General features: G+C 50.9%; 1 long non-coding RNA gene across 1 annotated transcript; it reads right to left on the bottom strand.

Moving 5' to 3' along the window:
- Positions 1–636: 636 nt before the first annotated feature.
- LOC129678381 (uncharacterized) lies at positions 637–5,976 on the bottom strand. The gene is made up of 2 exons (XR_008720368.1): positions 5,661–5,976; positions 637–4,078 (listed from the first exon to the last, which is right to left on the bottom strand). It is a non-coding gene; the product is annotated as an uncharacterized LOC129678381 (long non-coding RNA).
- Between the last annotated feature and the right edge of the window lie 2,623 nt (positions 5,977–8,599).

Genomic DNA, 8,599 nt, shown 5'->3' with positions numbered 1-8,599 from the left:
TACACCTCTACAAAAATGTAAATAATAGATATTTTAAAAATAAACACAAACCGAGCAAATACACCGTCTCCTTTGGTTTTGCTTTTTTAATCATCTGTCACATAGTGCAGCAAACAAGGGTCCTTCACACAGGCTGGGAGGGACTCTCTCATGATTTACTCTCCTCTACAATTGCCTCAGTGGAGGAGCTGAGGCAGTGTGCTCAGCCAGACAGGGCAGCCCTGGGCCAGGGCACAGCAGCTGTCTCTGCACCTTCCCAAGCACCCCAGCACGTGCCCCCAGGACTCAGTGCTGGCCACTGCAGTGCAGGAGTGGCTCTGTGGGTGACTAATAGGGTGAGGCCTATCTGTTGCTCCCACCTCTAAGCCTAAGTGGCGCTAAGTCAAAGGCACTTATTTCGGGGCACAGCTTCCTGAAACTACCACGTTCTCAGGATGTGGCTGGTGAGGCAGTAACAAACAGCACATCCAACCCCGGAGAAAGGTTGCTGCCAGTTTGGAGGTGGCTTGTTATCTCTCCTAGACTCTGAGAGCAGGCAAAGGCATCCTTCAGGTAAGGTCCTCCAGACACCAAAGCCTGGAGACAGCATGGGCAGTTGAGCCACTGGCCCAGGAAAAGATATCATGACACTAGGCATGATTTCCAGAAATTTATTGGAAACACAATACAAACTGACAGATAGATGGCCTCTCCTACAGACAGGCCACACTGGCAAGGCATGGGAGAGAGCTTTCCTGAGCACTGAGGCCTGCTCTGGTTAGTGCTCATGGCTGGGGGAAAACAGACTCTCGGAAGAGAGGAACAGGCACGGGGCGCACACAGAAACCAGGACATGGCTTTCCGGAGGGGAGCACGAGGCGGGGTGCTTTAGTGGGCAGATTCCTCCAAAGGAAAGCAAGGACAACTGTGAAGAAAGGCTTTCCCTCCCTCCCTGTAAAGCAGAATGAAAACAACCTACAAAACCCAAGCGGGCCACTCCTCTGCCTTCTTCCCCAAGGTCTTAGCACTGCCTAGAACTGCCAGGTTCCGAAGACACAGCACACAAGGGTAGATGTGCCACAGGGCTGCTCTTCATCAGCCCATCCCTGCTCTCCACTGCTACAGGCTGGGGGCAGGGCCCACAGTCTCCCAGGGTAGCTGGCTTCTGGCTGCAGTCATCTAGTGGAAGGCACCCACAGAAATCCAGAGGGCAGGGGGAAGAGGTCACGTTCTTCCTCCCCTCTTTGACTCCTCATGGCTTGGGTCCTTCCCAGTGGCCCTGGCCTGCAGTGGTATGGCCTCTTCGCTGCATACAGCGGATCCTCCCGCCCCTCTGCTCTTTTTGCTTCTGTACTGAACCCTAAAAACAAGTTTTGCTTTCCTGGTTGGGCCCTGAGTGATAGACACTGGGCCGCAGACAAGGCAGTGCTGTGGGTGCTTCTGGAAGCCTCCTCTGGTTCCCCTCTTTTGCAAATCCTCAGTTTATCAGAGTGGTGGCAATGTCTGGGCCCAGAAGGGACGCCTTGCACGGTCTCTTGAGTCCTCCCAGGGGACCTGGCAGTGCTATGTGCCTGTGAAGATAGTCTCAGTTTGTCTACTCATTTGCTCACTGAGCAATGGGGACCTGCCATGGCAACACTGTGGGCCCAGAAAGGCTGTGATGAGAGACCCTCTCAGCACTTAGTGCCCAGAAAGGCAAAGACGAGACCAGGTCTCTTGGAACCTATCTTATTTACCCTGAAGCACTTCTTCGGTGTTCTGAGTTTCCCAGTAATCAGGGGGAGCAAAAATGCTTAAGTTACGTGTTGAGAACAGTGAGGCTGCAAGAGCCAGCTCTCACAAACAAGGTGAGAAAGAACATTCTGGATATATGTGGCTCAAAATGAGCTGTGCTTTTCCCAAAGACAACTGTGACCCAGGCTAGGACAGGCCTCTACTAGCCCTATCTAGGCTCTTCTCCAGATCTCTTGGACCGGGTATAGAGAATGAAGCCTCAGCAGTCAGGGTGACTCTGCTTGCCATTCATGATGTGACAGGGTAGAAGAGAAAAGTAAATGGGGAGGCAAGGTATTTCTCCCTGTAACTAAGTGCCACATAAGCTCCTCCTCCTCCTCTTTCTTCTTCTTCAGAGAATACCTGTGGTGGTTTGAATACAAATGGCCTGGGTAGACTCATGTGTTTGAAGGATTGGCCCAGGGGGAGTGGCACTATTACAGGGCGTGGCCTTGTTGGAGTAGGTGTGGCCTTGTTGGAGGAAGAGTGCTGCTGTGGGGTGGGCTATGCTAAGTGTGGCACAGTCTCCTTCTGCTGCCTGCAGATCAAGCTGGAGACAGAACTCTCAGCTCCCTCAGCACCATGCCTGCCTGCATGCCGCCATGCTTCCCGCCATGACAATAATGGACTAAACCTCTGAAACTGGAAGCCAGCCCCAACTAAATATTTTCCTTTATAAGAGCTGCCCATGGTCATGGTGTCTCCTCAACAATAAAAACTTTACTAAGATAATACTCCACGGGCCAGTCGCTCCCTCTCTTGCTGATGGGGGCATACAGGGAAATGCCAGTCACCTGCAACTGTTTCAAAGAGTACCACTGACCCAGGCCCCACCTGCAAGGCCCAGCAGTGGTAGGAACTTGCCAAAGCTGTGTAGAGGCCTATGATGAAAAGTAGCTCCTCCTCAGAGGAGAGGACAAGTAGCTCCCCCTGGGAGAAGAGAAGGCAGCTGGAACCCTGGCCAATAGCCTCAGCCACACGCCCCTACCCTCTGCTGCATGAAACACAGACTTCCAGATGTCATCACTTTTGTGTCAACTTACTTGGGGGTTCAGTTCTAGCTGTGGCCACTCTGTCTTGCAACCATTTTGGAGTACCTCCTATCAGCCACCCAGCTGCTTTAAGACACAGACCCCAAGGTGGTTGCAAGGTCAGACTCTAGGCATCTGTCACAGTGCTGGGACTCCGTGCTCCACAGCCTGTCTTTGCTAATGGAGAGATGGCCATGTCCTCTGCTCAGGGAGCTACTTTGGTGACTGCAGCTAAGTGTGGAGGCTGTCAGAGGAGCCATCTGGGAAGTCACCGAGGGCTGGTATCCAGGGCAATAAAACAGGCAGGTCTCCAGGGGCCTCAGCACATAGGCTCACAGAAACACTGAGCTGTGGGAGCGAGGGATTGCAAGGCCATCTACATAGCTTCATATCTACAGATAGGATTTCCATCCTTTACCCCACCCCTCAGGCCCAACAGAGTCAATTTAAAATAAAATGGGAGGATCTGTGACCCACTGTAGGAGCCTTCCACCAAGCTACAGATCTTTGTCAGCTGGTTTAGCTATAAGGGAAGAGGGCAATAAGCCAACAGCTTGTCACAGTGATGTGCACGCTTGGCTCAATCAACCTGCTCTCTGGGGAGCTCTCTAGGATCGAAGGGAAAACAGTTCAACCCCAGCTTCTCTCCAGTGACTAAACAGATGCTGAGTCACTCACAGGCTGACCAAGGTCAAGAACCTTCTGTTCCTCAGACCCTCCGGCCCCACAGAGGGTGGGAGCAAACCCTGTACAGGATTTCTAGTGAGGAAAGAAAGGCAGCCTATTGAGAAAAAGCCAAGAGATACAACAGCAAGGGCAGGGAAAGATTATGAACCGCAGAAACACTGGCACATTCTGAAGGAGAATCCACTCAGAAAGATGCCGTGTCCCTCCTGTACATAATCTCATAGCATGAGACAGTGGGGTGGACACATGCAGGGCCGTGGGGCCTCCATGGCTGAGCCAGCTGCTCCTGGGAGGTGGAGACTGGGAAGCGAGGAGGCTGGTGGCTCCCTGCTTGCCTCAGCTCTCAGGCAGGTCCATTCTGGGACAGCAAGGTCTCTGGGAATGAGGCTAGGTGCCTCTGGTTCACACATGGAGTCACAGATTAGGATTGTGCAATCCTACAGTTCCTTCCCTGCCCCCTTGGGCCTCAAAGGGGTGTATGCAGAGCTCTCCCACCGAAGGCGCCGCCTTCTTCCCAGGCATGGCTGTGACCAGCAGCAGGACAATAGCAGGTCTTGAAGTACAGGATGGAAGAGGGACAGCTCAGTCTGACACACAGCAGGTAAGTTCTGGAAAAGGGAAGAAACAAGATCAAGGCTAAACGATTTCTGATAGTGGGAGCGCACTGAGAGTGGAGGGCAGAAGCCTCCGGCCAACATGGTGACCGTCAGGGAAAGGAAGGCTTACAATGTGGTTTAGGGACAGACCAAAGCAAAAATTCCCCCTAGGTCATGAAAACGTCCACGGACACCGAAGCATCGAAGCCAGGATTTGGATGCCAGCGCAGTGGCTGCTGGTGAGATGCTGGCACTCCAGGTGGCTCAGAACCTCCCACTGGTTTGGAGGAATGAGGAGCTCACACACCCAGCTGAGGGGCAGCCCACACGGTCTTCAGCCGTTGGACTCATCATGGTGCTGACACTCACAGGCTGTGAACGCACTCTGTAGGAGAGTGAGCCTTAACTCCCAGGGTCACAGGGTCGGAACTGCTCCCCTGCCTCTCCTTTCCCCAGACTGTCAACTCCGTGCGTCTGCACACGACAGACGTTTCTGTTTCTGCGACAGAAATGGGTTACTGGACAGCAGACATGGCTGCCACCATTGTCTCCCATTACACAGCAGGGTAATGGAGGGTGCTGAGTTGGGATAAAGTGTTCAGACATTCTCTCCCAGAATCCAGTGCAGCCCAGGCAGGACCAAAACATTCAACGTTACAGGCTCAGTCCATCCTGAGCGACAGAGGATGCTGCTGAGCTAGAGACTTTGAGAACAGGGGAGGCCTATATGCAGAGCCTGGTCTCCAATAGGGACTCATCACACATGTTAAAGGTTCAAACTTAGTTCAGCAACCAATCAACAGCTACCTTACTGGTCCTCTTGTATGCTTTATGGCTGCTTTATCTAACCTTTGCCAGAACTGGAGGAAGATCAGAAAGACTGAGAGCTTAAGTCCTCACACAGCAGAGGACAACACAGAGTCAAGATTTGAACTCAGCTCTTAACTTAGATCAAGTTTTCCCATTCCACTGAGCCTCCCATTCTCCATCCAGTCCAGTGTTTCTGTTAACAGCGCAGTCAGAGTATTACGCCTTCTTCAATGTCCAAGTTCTAAGTGTGTCAGTGTCTCTCAGACATCTGCTCCCCCACCTCCGGTGGGGAAGGCAGGGGCTCTGTTATTCACTTGTCCTCACAGACAGAGAACACTTACTTGCATACAGTATACAGAGGCCATGTTTCTGACCTACCGTGGTAAAGTTTTGCTAAACTTACCTGGTCGGGTTTCAGAGCAACCCTCCCTTGCCGGTAGCTCGGGCTCTGAAGTTCAGGCATATATGTGGCTCTGAGACAGGCTACCTCTCTGTATCCCAGCAGAGCCCCAGTGCTCACATCTGCCCTCACAAAGCTGTCACTTCATTCTCCTGCCCAGACCTTCCCCAGCCCCACCGAACATCAGTGAAGCAAGAACATCGGGCACCCTCAGGACTCCAGATACAGCAGCAGTAGCGTACAGCCCCAGGAAAAGGTCTAATTCCCAAGTCTCCTTCTAAGACCAGACGGAGCCTGAGTCATTTCTCTTTTTGCTCATGCGCAAATGTGCTCATCTGCGCTGGCCGCTTTTGTCGTCGCTAACTCTTAATCGTAAGCACTTACTTTGTTTTCTGCAAAATGTTCCCTATTGGTTTGACTACTCAGAAGTACTTGAAGCCCGTGGACTTGAAGACTCTGCCCTCTGATCAACCGATGCCACAAAAGCAATCTCTTTTACAGTTTCTAGTTGCAGGCTTCTGAGTTCATGTCCTCCCCTTCCGAAAATCAGAGAATTCACCATCCGAATCTTGGAGGCTGGAAAGCAGATGGCGAGTGAGACTATGCATGTGAGAAAGCTAGACTCGGGCCGGCGAGATAGCTCAGGAGGTAGAAGGCACATGTGTGCAAGCCTGATGGCCTGAGCGTGAGCCCTAGAACCCAAACGGTGAAAGGAGTTGTCCTGTCCTTTACATGTGTGGTCTTACATGTATGTATGCATGTATGCATGAATGCATGAACACACACACACTCATACACACACACACACACACACACACACACACACACTCACACACACACTCTCACACACAGGCCTGAAAGCTAGACTTGAGGTTGGCAGGGAAGCTGAGAGCCCAGTTTGTCCAAAGAATCCTCAAAGGGCTCAGAAAATGATACCAGGAAATAGAGGGTGAAGACTGAAACGAAAGGGGTGAGTTGGAGGAGTCTGGAGAAGCAGGTCCAGAGCTCTCTCCAGCCCAAGTCCATGGGAAACTGTCCACACCCCACCGTGGACGTGCATTTCTAAGACAGAAAACAGGTATCAAGCACATCTGAGGGATCGAGTGTGTGCTCTGAGTGGTGAGCCTCCAGCCTTTTCCCTAGTGAGCTTCCAGAAGGCAGGCAGCTAAACATGTGCCCTCCGGGAAAGACACAGGAGGAAGCCATCTGAGGAGCACAATATCAAGGCCCTGGCCTTTGCAGCCACCCAGCTGCCACTCAAACCCACCATCCCAGTGTGGTGCTGTTGTTTCCTGCGGCATTGCAGACTGAATCCGAGGCCTGACCTGTGCCAGGTAAGCACTCTACCAGCCCTCAGCTTCCTTAAATAAAGGCCACCAGGAGAGCGCCTCTAACACAAATGCTAGAGAGCAAACCCAGAAGCGAGAACATCATCAATGTCCTCTGAGAAGTGAGAAAAAGAGTTTACATAAAGCATAAACAGCAAGATTTTCTTTTTCAGGAAAACCAAGGTGGAGAGGCATGAAGGGGTGGAGCTCCACCTCCTGCAAATGGTAGGTTAATTTGTATTGGAGTAACTCTCCAGGCAATAAACTCTGGGCAAAGTATTAAAAAAAAAAAAAAAATGGAGGCATTGGAGAGGCTGTAGTCTAGGACCACATGGGACCAAGTGAGGGCTATCTCAGTCATAGCCTAGGAGACCTTGGAAAGGAAGACTAGGCAGCCCTCAGATGTTCTCACCCACACCCCGAATCCCAGGCTCATTTCTGACTGGTAAGGACAGAGGGGGACACCAAGAGCCCTGGAAACATCGGAGGTCAGTGATCTGAGAGGGACCTTATGGCACCTGGGCTGGGAAGGCACAATTTTGAGTTTAATTTCTGCCAACCTACAGGGGCTGGGTCAACACGATTTTTCCCACTGAAAACCCACAAGGCTAAGCAAATGTGAAGACCTTTTCAAACCTTTAAACCAGTGGTTCTCACCATTCTGAATGCTGTGACCCCTTAATACAGCTCCTCATGCTGTGGTGGCTTCCAACCATAAGATTACTTTCATTGTTACTTCATAACTGTAATTTTGCTATGTTATGAATCATAATGTAAACATCTGTTTTCTGATGGTCTCAGGAGGCCCGTGTGAAAGGGTCATTTGACCCCCAAAGAGGTTACAGCCCACGGGTTGAGAACCGCTGCTTTAAACTAAACCTCCACAGAATCCCAGTGATCGGGGCTGGAGAGATGTCTCTGTGGCCAATGTGCTCAGCACACACGCATGGGGACTAGAGTTTGGGTCTCCATAACCCACATAAAATACCAGGTGGGCATGGTGGCCCACCCATAATCCTGGCCTTAGAAGGGGGAGATGAGGATCCCCAGAGCAAGCTGGCTGGCAAGACTAGTCACAGTGGACTCAACTGAGAGACCCTGCCTCAGTGAGGCGGAGGAGTGACCATGATTCTCAACACCAACCTTGGCCCCCACATCACATGTACTGGCAAGCCCCCACACAGGCAACATGTACACAGACACCTGCAGATATGCACTGGTAAAACCCCCACACAAGAAAACATGCGCGCGCACACACACATTCACGCAGACACACACAAACACACACATGGACACATTCACCTCCTCCCCCTGCCACACAAAAATGGAAAAAGAAGAAAACAAGGATCAAAGTGATTTTCCAATTTAACTACTTGCTAGAGCAAAACTCAGGACATGGCTGAGGAAATGGAAGCCAGTGTCTCTGTAGCTTGTCATTTACGGTGACTTGTATTCTAAGTATCAGAGAGGAGAGACAGGAAAATGGAACTAATAATCAAAAGAAAAATGTCAGCAGGAAACAAATGTGAGAGTTAGCTGTTAGAAGGAGCAGGCATAGAATCAACCTATCTGCTGTAAATATGTCAAAGAAGCTATAGAAAAGGAGCCCCAATGGGTGACAGTGTTTCATTTTCTTCAAAAGACAGACTCCCTATATAACTCAAACTGGCCTTAAACTTGGCATGTATCTGGACTTGCCCTGAACTCATGATCCTCCTGTCTCAGACTATCTCAGGAGTTGGTTCTAAGTGCTGGAATTACAGGCATGGCTGCCTCTATGTTGGATTTTAGAAATAGAAAAGGAGGGTGTGGGCATGGTGGCACATGCCCTTGATTCCAGGTCTCAAGAGGCAAAGGTAGTCAGATCTCTGTGAATTCAGGCCAGCCTAGTCTACATAGCAAGTCTAGGCCAGCCAGGGCTACAGTGAGACCCTGTCTAAAAAAAAGAAAGAAAGAAAGGAAGGAAGGAAGGAAGGAAGGAAGGAAGGAAGGAAG

This window comes from Psammomys obesus, unplaced genomic scaffold, assembly GCF_907164565.1.
Source record: "Psammomys obesus unplaced genomic scaffold, mPsaObe1.curated_primary_1811, whole genome shotgun sequence".
NCBI lineage: Eukaryota > Metazoa > Chordata > Mammalia > Rodentia > Muridae > Psammomys > Psammomys obesus.
Note: the sequence above shows the minus strand (reverse complement) of the source record. Positions and strands in the feature narration are given on the sequence as shown.